Raw genomic sequence first — 14,561 nt, 5'->3', positions numbered from 1 at the left:
AAAAGAAAGTGCATCCAGCACTAGTCCCGTCATAGCGCCTTTTAAAAAACATTTTCTCAAAGCGCAGAGATACTCCTCCGGAGTCGAATTTAGCGCTATACAAACCCGCAAATAAATATATAAATAAAATAAGTATAGCTGCCTACATGCCCTCCCTCCATCTTGCCTCATGGTCTCCCCTCCCTAACCATCAGAAATGTAAAAAAGCACTTTTTAATTACTTTCAGCCATGATGCCCAGCAGCTGCGCTGCTGTACAACATGGATAAAACCCCATTGACAAAGTCAAAAGCACTTGTTGGCAAGATTTACTGGTTTTGCCATTGCTTGTTTTTAAAGTGTTAATTTTTAGTTTAGCATAGTTCACTCTCACTATGTGGTTATAGATTACTGTATATTAGAAGACCTCGCCTCTCATTACTTAGCGATGCGTGACAGCGCTATAAAATCATCACTGTTGGAGAATCTCAAAACCTAAAGAAGTTATTAGCATAGGAATATTGTATAGGCATAGAAGAATTTATGATAAAGCTAAAAGAGGTCTCATGATGTAATGTCAAGATACTGAAAAGACAAACTCAGTGTAAAAAATATACAATATGGGAACTTCTACCCTTCTATGCACAGTGTTTGGCTCAAAGCATCTTCTTATATAGATGAGCGTATTCCCTCCTACAACAGTAATCATGAACAGGTATGTGGCCATTAAGTTTAACAAATTAAGGAGCATGCTTTGGTGCTATTTGAAGATTGGTCATCTTAATTACAGTGTTCATTTAAGCAAACGTCATGGCAGATTACTGTAAAGTATGACTTCCTCTGTACCTTACTTTCAGTCTGATGATTTGTATTGTAGGATTTATAGATAGTGCACAGAACCGGACGTAGAATTTTCTTGTTGTTTTAGATAGGGAAATAGGAATTTGTTATGTTGCTTTGAAATTCTTCAACTGGAATTCTGCTTAAAATGAATGTTAGCTACTCTGTTCTGGCTAGTGAAAGCAAGTCATGAGTGGTATCGGGAGCTTGCATTCTATATATTCAATACGTTTTGTTTGAGACACGTGCCTTTCTTTATCTGCCTCACTCATTCGCAGAAGCCAAAATCAGCACACTTGTAAATTTTACAGTGCACGCTCGAATGATTCTTTTGGTTACTGAGTAGCAAAAACTGGTTGAGTCACATTGTTGGGATTAGTCCATAAGACACGATACACAAACTCTTAACTGACCTCTAACTCCCTGAACACGGGCTTGCCACTCTTGCAGTGTAAATGCCCTAGTGTTTTAATGTGGGAAGAACGTTGCTGCCTCAAGGACTATTGTCGTATTTTAGGCAATTTTTAAAGCAACAGTACTACCAAGGCAGACAAAAAATGTTTGTCACTGCTAGTTACATTTGTCTAATTTTTGTAATAAAAATCTGCATGCATGTGCTTTATTTTAGCATTCCAGAAAATGAAAGTGGCATATCTTTTAATCTCAACACAGCATGTATATTCAACAAAACATTTTACTACTATTTCTCAGGAGTTGTAAGATGTGTAGGTTTTTACAATAATTTAAAACGCAGTTTTCACAAGGGGGACTGTCTTCCAGTTCCATGGACACACTAGTTGTTTAACACATCTGAAGCCTAATCAAAGACTTTTTTCTTTTTAGAAACGTGCGATAATGCCTCCTCCTTACTACCAGGCAAATATGGTTTGATAGTACTGCTGCTTTAAGAATCGAAGTGTGAAACCACTAACTTATTTCATACCTTTATCTAGTTCTATTTGACATACTAACTGTTCTCTGTGAAACAGGGTAAATTATGGTCTCCCTTATCTACTTTTCCCGTAAAATAGTGTCAATAAAAATACTATCTTGTGGAAAGTTAATCATACTTTATTACTTTTTCATCTAAATTGAAAAGTAATGTAGCACAACAAATTATGAAACCCCCATGTATGGATGTTTGACTAAATGGGCTGAACCGATCATCAAGGAGCTTTTGTAACTCTTTAGGGAAGCTAGCTATTTAAAAGTGCTCTGTTTTTGTACTGTTTAGATCTAAATGTTATGCAGAATTCAAGGTGTCCCATAAGGATGGGTCTGCCAAAGACCATCATTCTTTCTTTCTAGGCCGACCTGGATATTAGAATAGCCTTAAATTGCAGAAGTCTTCTTTTTATCCAGTGGAACCAACTTCGTACACAAAGCATGGAAGAAACACCTGAACCCTGCTCACCAGATGCAGCTATTGTAGCAAGTGTAAACCCTCTAAAATGCTAACCACTGCACTTAGTAGTTTGACTGGCCTAGCAGAGAGAAATTGCAGCTCTGCTTTATTGAGCTCCAACCATTATGTCTGCTGTAAAGGTCCGAGACAAGAACGTGTGCATTGGGGGTTGTTGCAGTGTGAAGTAACAATCTACTAACCCTCCTGCACCACAAACACTGTTGGCTATGAACAGCAGATTCCTATAGGTCAGTGTTTGGTTCCTACATAGCAAAGGTAGCGTTTGCATTTGTACCTTCTTGCTTTTTATTTGTAATAAAGTGGCACAATGGAATCCTGCACAAGCAATACTACAAGATTTATTGAGACCATCAGAAACCTAAACAGACTACGAATGTAGATTTCAATTATATGAAAAATTGTTAGTTATGCTTATTTTTAGTCTAAATGTTTTGGTAGCACTGGACAAAAATGGTTGTATTCGTGCCCCTCCAGAGACAGTTGTGAATTTATTCATTAAGTGCCATGTATGTAAAGTGAATTGCGTCCTTTTGGATCAGAAGCATTATACCGAAGGAAAATGTCTACTTCTGTTAAGTTTATATTGTGTTTATAATATGTACATCATGCGCAATCCGGTATAAACAAACGCTTTTTTTTAACTTTTGTGGTGGTTTACATGAAATCCATCTTTTACTAGTTAATTACTTAGATATTTAATTATACTCTGCTTAACAGACATGTAATAACAGTTGTAGGTGCAAGTAGCCAAAGCTTCTGATTACAAGAGGGTATAGAGTGTCATATTACATCCAGTCTTTACTAGGGAAAATGTTTTAACTTGTGTACTTGCACAGATATGCGGAAACCAGTAAATGCAATAAAATACTGATTAAATCCTATGATTTTACCAGACTGAAATTGCATACTGTGCTGTGATCTATTCCCACACTGTTATTTTACAACTGTATTTACCACTCCAAGTCTACCACAAACTAATGCTGTCACTAAACACAGTTAGCTAGATTGCCTTCAAAGCAAATAATTAAATCAAGTCTTTTTCTGTAATTATATACAGAAAGCAGTTATCCTATTCAGTTTATACTTGAATGTATGTAAGCAAATCCTAGCAGCATCTTTCAATGAACAAAGATTGAAGGGATTTTTTAATTAAGATTTGGCCTATTTGGGGATGCCCAAAGCATCTCAGAGATGGTGGTGTGAAAAATATATGGAGTGAATAATGGCAAGAACCAGATCTAACTATAAAATGCGACAGGCATTTCCATCGGAATCACAGTACAGTGACTTTGCTTGACTATCCATTCCTGCTGATATTCTACAAGTTTCTGAGCTAAGATAAACTGTTATATTATAGATAATGGATGTATCAGTGTTATGTTCATGACCAGGTAACCAGGGAAAAACACAACTAAAATTGGAAAATCTTGTAAATTCAAGATTCTAGCCTGCTATAGAGTACACAAAACTGATGCATTCAGCGCCTTTTTTTAATGAAAAGCATAAATGAGAAAGGCTAGTGTGTTCTACAATTACATATAGCAATCAACACAGTGTCCACTAGACTCCCAATCAACCACATGCTCTCTGACTTTCAATGTCGATGATACCGGGAATGCTATTTTCTAAATTTACACGTAAATGTAAGTCTAAGCCTTAACCTGCGTATTTGATCTCTAAGTAAAATTTGATTTTTACGATATTACATTTTTATATCATACTACTGAACCTGTAATTCAGTACCTGCTGCAGTTGTGTTCCATGCAATGGTCTTTACAAGTAACAAATCTGACTCTATTTGTCCAGTGTACAATTCCATTGTTTAAGCCTCTCCTATATCTGCAGATCTTTGAGTGTTTATTTATATCTCTGGTTTTCATTCTTGTTGGACCTCGAAATGTATGCATTGTTTTTTAACCCACATATGCTTTCCTGCTATTTGCTTATCATCCACAACATGCGTGTTTGGTAATTAAGCGGTATATGCTTTCTGATGTATGTTTATAAGCAAATAGTTTGTGCAGTTGTGTTCCATGCAATGGTCTTTACAAATAACATATCTGACTCTATTTGTCCAGTGTACAATTCCTTTGTTTAAGCCTCTCCTATATCTGCAGATCTTTGAGTGTTTATTTATATCTCTGGTTTTCATTCTTGTTGGACCTCGAAATGTATGCATTGTTTTTGAACCCACATATGCTTTCCTGCTAATTGCTTATCATCCACAACATGCGTGTTTGGTAATTAAGCGGTATATGCTTTCTGATATATGTTTATAAGCAAATAGTTTGTTGGGCCATTAATTTGGAAGGACAGCAGTACGTTTTAACAAGTATATAAACAATATTGTGATTGATTTGCAGCAAAATGCATTTGTGGTAAATTCATGCTTTTCATTTGTTAACATTGTCCATAGGCAATCTGTTGCAAAAAACTGAAAGAGCAAAATAAACCAGCACTGTGTTAGTAGACGTTGTAGAAATAGCTTGTCTAGATGGCAAGTAAACATAATTTATACAATATATAACATAACATGTTTACATCAAACCTTTTGCTCAAAATGTGTCTGAAAAAAGGTCTGCTGCACTCACACTGACATACATTAATGTAAATGTATCTTTTGTCCCACAAAAGAGTTAAGTCTCATAAACAACTTTCAAAACATTTTGTCAAAAACGGAGCCAGGATCTCTTGGACACAATTCCCCTTTACATTTTTTCAGTGCCAAATTCGTGAATTTATTGTGATTTCCTTCAAGTTCACATCGAAACCTAATATCTTCATCAAATACCGCAACTCAGAGAGGGCTCTTACACTCTTTTTTCTGTCTGCATAAAACCGTTATCAAGGATTTAATGCAGGATTAGATATCTAAATGTTGTAGAGTACACACTAACTCATGCTGATATTGAGAACTGCTGTTGCCCTTCTCAGTCTAAACTTAGTTGTTGCAGATTTCTCAATATGTTCTAACACTGACAATGCCTAATGTCTTGGCACAGATTATTGACGTTTTCTCATGTGAGTTGTTGGATGAGGAAGCCGTACTCTACATACTTTCCCACCACATGTTTTTCTCACATTTCCCTGCATGTACACTCAGTCATTGTCGTATATCATCACAATCTATCCTCTTTTGCATTTAAGAAATAGGGTTATTATGAAGTATGTAATCATGTCTAGTCTTGTGAAAGTTCATGTATTGGGTAATTGTGTTCACAGATTGCTTTACTTTTGAAGTATAATAGCACAAGTTAGATTAGTCGATACATGATCTGTGTTACTTAGAATCCTCGCAACACATTGGTATTCCAAAGTTATGAGTAGAAAAGTTAATGACTTTTTTCAAGTGGTACATGTGCAAGAGTATGCTACAAAAGTAATCTCCATTCATGCTATGCTTTTAGATGTGGACTGTATAGGCAAGTAAAAAAACACACAAAGTTATTCATTCTATTGACTGAGATGTTGTACATGTTTGGATTAGAACCACGTTGTAACTTAACTCACTTACAATGCTTTCCAGCCTCCTGCAGAAGAATCCGCTCTTGTAGAATGCATTTGCATTGGTGGCATGCAAAATCCTTTCTTTCTGATTCTTGGTGATGAAACTCGGACACACTCAGTTTTGCGTAGTTGGATCCTATCGATATGCTGGGGTTGGAGGGATTTTCAAAATGTTCCCAATAATGTGAAGCCTAAAATGACAACAGAGACTTTCATTACTTCTTTTCCTGCATATCCGTTTTGACTTGATGCTTACATCGATGAGTATTTATTGCATAACACAGATGTCAGATGTAATCATAAAGCAGTTTGTTTTATAGTGATTTTTTCAAACAGTAGTAGATTACTTGTTCGCTCTACCTCAATGATAATGGCTTGATACTCCGTTTTTTGGCCCCTGGCTGCAGCATTCTTTGCCTTGGAGATTTAAGAGTCAAAATAATTTCTCTCTTATAAATCCTAAATGAATGTATACTGTCTACTAAACAGGAACTACAAATGTTGAAAAAGGGACAGAATGGGCCCAGAACTCTAACATTTGGAATACAAAACAAAATAGTGTGTCAGACTTTTCCTTCTAAAGTGGTATTGGAATTTAACATGAATCTGTTAGCAATCTATATTTCACTCTTGCATAGCATTGATTTTTAAACAAGACCATTTATTCTCTGAAGGATTTCAACTGCTATATTTATTGCTATAACGGACATTGCCTTCAAATAGATGACATGATTTTCCCTTTCTTTTACTATCATAAAGAAAGGGCCATTATTGCTATTACTGTGATTGGTTCCGAAATTTACTATTGTAATGCTCTTCTTGTTGGTACACTGAAAAATCATTTCAAGAAGCTGCAAATCATGCAGAGCTCTGCAGTCAAAGTCGCTTATATGTTACCGCCCCAAGTCAGCCCATATTTCATCCTCTTTTGGGAGGCCTCCTTGGCTTCTAGTGGCGTTCAGAATTGTGTTCTAGATGTTATTAATTGCCCACAATTTCTGACTCGTTCTGCTCCCTGATGTACGAAGGAACTGTCCTTTGGTGGGGCTTCTTTCTACAAGAAAGAATGTATTGGTTCCAATTACATTAATAAGGAAAGCTGGTGGTATAGCTATCCCAAGTATAGTTTGCAGTCTATAGAATTCTATTCCTGATAGTCTCAAGCACATTCGCTAATTCATTCAGTCTGTAGAGCCTTGAAAACCAATGTGTTCAGGTAACTTATTGCCACTCTATAGAAGTGCTTTGTCATCCGTTGGTTTATAATTGCTATACAAATACCTCATTGACTAAAAGATTGGAGGACAAGAGACTATATTGACTTCTAAAGAAAGCAACTTCAAGAAAGCAGTTATCTTTGGCATCTGTATATTATGTTAATCATGAGCAAATATTTCTGAGTATTTTATTCCAAGTAATTTAAATCATGCTGCCTTCCGTGTTTATAACTAGAGAACTGTTGTACATACTCATTGCATCTGTGGATCAGCAGACATATTTGATCTGAATCTAGGCGATATACAGTTAACTCTTTTGAACCAGCAAGAACTTTTTTTTAAAGTCTAATATTTCCACCTTGTATGGGTTTGGCAGTATCGTGGCATAAATTACTCAAATGTGATTGATTTGTGATCAGTGGCTTAATTTGTAGTAGCTCTGATCTTTTTGAAATTTTTTGACATGCACTAGTTTATGATAAAAAGCTGCAACTGTTAGTGGGCACGTGTTTCCACTTAAGCCAATTTAAATTGCACATACAGATATCCTAGCTTTCTTACCTTTGCAGTTGTTGGATTTTTGGAAAAGGTCACCAAACAAATTTAATGATTATAATGAAATCAATTCACTTTGTGTATCAACTTAATAAATATGCAAATTGTACCTGGCTATAATTTACTTGAACATGTTCTGTCTGAGTCCACGTTGTGAAAAGCTTAGCACTGGCAGTCTCTCACATGGACAGATTTTCATGCACTACTTATTGGCACATTTTTATGCAAAGGTGAAAAGTGTACGTAATTGATATATTAGGGTATTGAAATTCTATTACAGATGGCCACTGAAACTGTGATTAATAATCTGATCTGCTGTGAGATGGTTAAACTATTGTTTATTTGATGTTTTTTATATAACTGAAAACTGAAAGTTGTATCCTGAAAGAAAATATGTAAGTAATGTATGAATAAACTACATCAAATTCTAGCACAATATTTTTTGATGAATTTTACTTGTAAATCCTCAAATATATTGTGCTTTGAAAAATCGGTTTGAATTCCACATAACGTACAAGATAATGGATAGTGAAAATACATATATGTACTAACAAAACACTTGTCAGAGACGCCTGTCATCAGTTGAATGACAAATCAGTAAGGCAAAATACAAGCTTTTACCTCTCCAAATAAGTTGATTTATATTAAGAAGTCAACCGAGTATAGGGGAGGAACGCTAAGTCAGCATTGATTTAAAAAAAAAAGAGATGTTGACAACTGTTGAGGGTAAATCACTGAAACTACTACACGTGTCTACCACTTGGGTGGTTAATTCCTATTGCTCTTCTATAATTAGACAAGCAATAACCAATCAACCTAATGCCTATTTACAATTGAAATGTGAAAAAGCATAAGATATTTTTATATATTGAGGAGCTACAAGATGTGCCAAGACACTCAGCACAACAGTTATACCTCATCTAATTGAAGGTATGTTGGCCCTGCTCATTCATGATATCGCTCTACTCGCTCCTTGCTAACAACTTATCAAATGTGTATTGATCCTTGTGTGCAAGAATGTCACACTAGTTGAGCTCTTTGTCAAACCCTTCATACGGTGAAGAGTCTACCTGTCCCACCAACTCCCCAACCTGCTCTAACACAGAGCCTAGAATAGTTTGTAGAAAATTAATCACACTCCATTCCGAGAAGGTAATCCAATTTTAATAAAAAAGTATTTCGGAGCGTAAGTTATCAACATCCTGTCGTAATGATCACCAGAGTATCAGAATAAATGTACATGAAATAAAGTTTCTGGACATATTAGTTAAACTGTAAACAGTCATTTATTTGTCCTCAGCATCATCTTAAAATCAACTAAAAGCTGAAATGACATTTTGACGACCAGAATCAGAGAAAGACCCCAGCGTTAGGAATAAGGCAAGTGTCAGATAGTGGAGCATCCTACTATGTCAATACATGGGGCTTCCCTCATAAATTTCCCAAAACAGTTTATGTACTGATACTTACTACTGCTTAACAAAAATCTCTGAAATACACAGTACCCTAGAATGCATACTGACCAATGCATCCTCAAAAATCTATGTGCACCAAAAACATCTTGACATCTGTCTGCTAGCATTAATCAATAGTATTGAGAATGCTTACTAAACTTACTGAGACTAATATCCCCTCACACATCCTCGTATGATTTTTCTGTCACTGGATGTATGCAGCAGCAACCTGCAGTAGCTTCTGGTAGTCAGGTATTTTTTTCCTTCCAACCTGAGAAGGATCCAAACGTGCTCAAACATGAGGAGAAATGCACCTAAATGCCATGAAATGTATCTTTTAGGTTGATGGACCATGTTTCAGTGTATCACCTGCTCTCCTTCCTTCAGGACCTGAATCTAGTGCCAGTTTCTCTGACCCAGCAGTTAAGACTCTGGATTCCTGCTTGGCACCTGCAGTATCTCTACAGGACACACTGGCCAGTGACTTCACCAATCAGTGGTTCATCTATCCGGTTTTGTAGAAAATGGAGGAATGTTTCAACTTCTTTTTAATTCTTTTTTTCTAATACTCTTTTTATGGAACGATTGTAGCATTACAGCAGGTGAAGAAATTCAAAATAAGGTTATATCGAGACAGTACAATAGGCTCAAAAGTCATTAGTCCCAACAAAAACTTTTGATCATACATTTTTCACCAATCACGTTTTTGGAAGATCAGTTTCCACCCTTCCTCTCCGTAATTCTTCCACTGAGGAGATATATAGGTCACCCTTCAATACATTCCATGTGGACCATTTTTGGTCCCATTTCTTTGGGCAACCTCTGTGCTTAAATACCTCCTTCTCCGCAATCATAGCACTCTCCATATCTTTTACCCATCCCCGAAATGACTTCTTTTTAATTCTTGAGCTCAAGAGCAGCTGGAGGAGATAGCAAACTTCTTCCAACCTCCTGTTAATCAGGTTGCATGATTTGGCTCAACACTGTCCTAAATCCGTTCACCAGACTCTTTTACTCGATGCCCTAAGTGTGAGGTTTGCAGTGATACAAGCCTGGATGTTCAAGTCCTACATCGAATTTGAACAACCCAACCCCCAGCCAATATGCAGAATGTATGCTTATTTCTAGTACCCGTAAATAACAACAGGTACAAGGCTGGCTCTCCCAAATGAATATTGATGGCTTCACTCTTGACTTGTTGATAGTGCCAAGTAATACTTCATGGAGGATTGTTTCACTAAGTCAATGTGTTTTAGTACCCGAGAAAAACTAAACAAAAAACACTGTTTTTCATTATGATGTGAGTATTCATAAAGTATGTCTTGGTTTTTTAACATACCAGAGAAGCATGTAATTGATAAGTTCAATACGTTGCAGATTTGAGAATAAACCATGACATGGGGTATCTCAGAGTTGTGGAATGCAATAAAATGATATTATTTCATGTGTGTTGGCCATCTGTAGAATTAAACCATTTTAGGCGAAGGGATTAAATACCGGAGTGCCATCTTGCCTTGCTATCAATTGTAAATTTTCCTAACCTTTACAACGTCAGATTGGCTGCAAGATTTAGGAAAATAGCACTGTGCTAAAAGAGGCCTCCTATTGCCTGGAGGTGACAGACAAGATGCAATCTACATAGTATGGCATGATTTTTGGCCATGAATTATTACCCATCAGACTTGGTGCATCAGTTACTGCTGTTTTGACTTCCAACCAATGCGCCATTGAAAGCCAGTGTATGCTGGTAGCAACTATCCTCGTTGTGAGGGGACGGTGCCTCGGACCAAGAAACGGTTGTCGGGAAGTGGAATAGTCTTATGAGGCGTTGTAGCTTCAGGACTCTGTCGGAGTCTCCTGTGTCATGTGACCGGTATACTGTTGCGTCTCGTCCTCTATATCCCGCCCAAAGTGTTTTCTCCATGGGTCCCCTATCCTGTGAAATTTCTTCGGGCACCCCCTGCTATGATATGTGACTTGCTTGGGCGTAATGTACCTGTCCATCCCCTTAGTCCATTCCTGTATGGACGGACTATAGGAACATTCCCTAGTTCCTAGCTATGTCACCTAGCCCACCACCAACCCTAAAGAAGCAAAGATCAACTGCGTCCTAGTGATGTCCACTTCGCTAGGGATCCCCAGGAGCAGAAGTTTGGGTTCCATTGGTAATGTCACCTCCAAGACCGTATACAGTAAGACAATCATTTGCGTCCAGATCGTATGGTAGAAATCACTGTTAGTGGTCTTGCACATCAGACACAGCGGCGACTCTGCTCTCCCCATCCTATGGCGTCTTTCCCTGTCATAATAGGTACAAAGCAATATTTTTAATTTTTTAATTGAATTAATCGAAGCCGAGCCTTAATGGCCACCTCTCTGCGATGCATCAATGCCGCCTCCCAATCGATATCCTCTAGGGACCCCATCTCCCATCTTGATCGGAGACCTAGCAAGCCGTCATGAAGATTATTATTGATGGTTTTATATGTGGACACCGCCTTACCAATAAGTTCCTCCTGTAGGAGCCTTCCTTCTACGGGAGCCCATTACTGGAGTTGCTCATGTGGAATGTTTTCTGCCTGCTACTCGTGTCGCCGTTGTGCATACTTAAGAAATTGAGAATCAGCCATATTATATTCCTGCTTAAATTTAGTCCATGTTTTAAGTTCCCCTTTTTCAACTATGTCCCCTATCGTGGAGATGCCAAGGAGGGCCCAGATCTCTAACCCGGTAAGTTTACGGAGTTCTCTAAGTCAGGCCCCTGGTAGCAATCTTGGGCTTCCCTTTCCCCCATATAGACTATGTAGGTGTGTGTGGGGTTGCATTGTAATCCTTTCAAGGCGATATGTGGGGTGGTCCTATGTGCGCTCATTCGTTGATGGGGGATCAGGTGGGTTGCCCAATAGTAGGCCTCTACATCAGGGTGCGCAATCCCTCCTTTGTAGGGGTGCGCATCAGTGTCTGTAGCGCAATTCTGGGATGTCCATCCCGCCATAATAGAAATCTAATTTTGCCGTTGATTTCAGTGAAGATAGCCCTAGGCAGAAGATGGTATTTATTTTGGAGGGCGTATAAGAGTTGTGGCAAGGTGATCATTTTAAAGAGAGCAGCGCGACCCAATAAGGTGAGTGGAAGATCTTTCCATCTCTCTATAGCGCCTTAAAGTTGGCCAGGACGACATTCAGATTCTCACTTCTGCACACCTCCGCATGGGCATCACAAAGATACCCAGATACTTAAAACCCCTCGGCACCACTCGCAATTCTCCAGGCAAAGGACAATCTAGGGGGCATCAGACGGACAGCATATTGTGGATTTATTCCAATTGATTTTGTCGCCTGACTGTTGTCCGTATTCAGTAATCAAATCAAGGAGGACCAGTATCGTCGTCTCAGGGTACGTGATGTATAGCAGGATGTTGTCCGCGTAAAGGGAGATTTTCTCCTCTTCCGCGTCTCCGGGCGTGATGTGGGAGCTCCGGATCGAAGGATATTTTAACAGGGCAGGCAAGGCACTCCAGAGCAAGCGCAAAGAGGAGGGTAGTAATGGGCAGCCCTGTCTCGTCCCTCTCTCGATAGGGAAGGGAGTCGAACATCGACCATTGACCCGTACTGAGGCCATTGGACGATTATATAGAAGTGCCAACCAACCTAGCAATTTCCTCCCTAGTTCGAATTTGGCCAAAGTGGCATCCAGGAATTGCCAGTTAATGGCGTTGAACGCCTTTTCTGTGTCCAGTGACAAAAACACTTGTGGGTTTGGACGTTTACGAACATCCATAAGCCATTTGTGAGTTTGTTTGAGGTTGAGACGGGTAGATCTACCCTGCATGAAACCGGATTGGTCTTCATGAATCAGACTCCCAATCACACCCAAGAGGCTCGTCACTAGCAGGGTGGCCAGAATCTTGATCTCCAAGTTCAGTAGAGTGATGGGTCTATAAGACCAAACTGATCGCAAGGCTTACCCTCCTTATATATGACCACGATAGTGGCCATTCGCAGATTTGGGGGGAGAATCCCTTCCATTTGTGCATCAAGAAAAAGCCGGAGTAGGTGGGGACAGAGAGTGGACGCATATCTTCTGTAAAATTCCAGGGGCAGCCCATTAGTACCAAGGGTCTATCTGGGGCATAGTTTTGCCACTGCTTCTTGGACCTCTGCTAGCCTTAGGTCTTCAACTAAAGTCCGAGTGTCCGCCTCCTCCAATGTTGGAGTGGGTATTACCTCTAGATATTCCTGCGTCTCAACCAACGATTTTTGTGGCTGTGCCCTATAAAGATTTCTGTAGTATTTGGCAAAAGCTGTGGCCACTCCCTCATCTGTGCATTGGATATACCTTTGGAGGTCCATCAAGGTTGCTACCCACCTGTTTTGAATTTCACCTCTGCTAAGCCAGACCTGAAGCTACCCTGCCTTATCGCCCACTTCATAAAGGCGATGAATGGTCGCCATGTACAGTTTCCTAGTGGCATCAGAGGCCAGCTCTTTGTATTCCCTTCATAGGGTTGCAAGTTTACGGGACTGTTCGGAATCATTATGCTTAACAACCAGTGCATCTAAATCATTTATTTTTTGTTCTAGATTCACCAGGCACTTCTCTTGCTCTCACTTTTCCCCCGCTATACGATTCTGGGCCCTGTCACGTAGCACCGTTTTGTAAGCCTCCCAAACTGTCATACCAGATGAGACAGAGTCTTTTTTTTCTAGGAAGTATATGTCAGTGTTTGCCTTGCAATATTGGTATTCTGGAGCCCTCATAGGTTCAGTCTCCAACCCCGCACCCCGCCCCGCAAACCTAACTCCACCAAAAGTGGGGAGTGATCCGAAAGGCCCCAGGCTATATTCGGCGTGCCCTGCAACGTCTATTCCCCTCTGGGAACAAATATGTAGTCCAGTCTGGATTGTGAGTCATGGGTCCCTGAATGGAAGGGATATTGTCTGGTTTGCGGGTGTTTTGCCCTCCAGATGTCCGTCAGTCCCATTGTCATGGAGAAGCGTTGTAGTGGTGTGGTCGTTGTGGATCTGACCCCACCCCCAGAGCAGTTGATGGCAGGATCCATTACATCGTTAAAGTCCCCCCCTACTATATGTAGTGCAGAAGGTGTCTCAATCAATACATTGATTACCTACGTCATGGTGGGCGCCTGCAATCTGGGAGGTGCATATACGCATATCAGGAGGGCCTCTATTAGCCCACATCCCCAGAACTCCTACGTATCTGCCTAAAGATTCGTGCCAAATGCCTGTAGTCTGAAAGGGAACATTCTTCTTGATCAGGATTACTACTCCCTGTGCCCCAGTGGTGAACCCCGAATGTGCCAGAACCCTGTATCCCCACGAGTGATAAAGCCGCACTGTGATCCCCTGAGATGCGTTTCCTGTAGCATCACAACCTGTGGGTGGAGTTGTTTTTTGTGTTATGACACAAGTCCATGTTTGATCTTGTCTCCTAGCCAATTAACGTTCCAAGTCAGGACCATCAGGGTGGGATTTCCGGCGATGGTGACGCTGGTAACGTTACCTCGGGGAAATTAAGATGGGGAGGGTGAATGTCTCCCGGTTCTCTTCTGTTATGCAATAGT

General features: G+C 39.6%; 1 long non-coding RNA gene across 1 annotated transcript in view; it reads right to left on the bottom strand.

Moving 5' to 3' along the window:
* Window positions 1-541: 541 nt before the first annotated feature.
* The window catches only part of LOC144821487 (uncharacterized), a 39,466-nt gene continuing 25,446 nt past the window's right edge, over window positions 542-14,561 (bottom strand). Inside the window, exon 3 of the long non-coding RNA XR_013608368.1 lies at window positions 542-5,942. This is a non-coding gene — a long non-coding RNA (uncharacterized LOC144821487). The remainder of the gene's footprint in view (window positions 5,943-14,561) is intronic.

This window comes from Lissotriton helveticus, chromosome 2_2 (assembly GCF_964261635.1).
Source record: "Lissotriton helveticus chromosome 2_2, aLisHel1.1, whole genome shotgun sequence".
Lineage (NCBI taxonomy): Eukaryota > Metazoa > Chordata > Amphibia > Caudata > Salamandridae > Lissotriton > Lissotriton helveticus.
The sequence above is the reverse complement of the archived record's forward strand: the minus strand, read 5'-3'. Positions and strand labels throughout refer to the sequence as shown.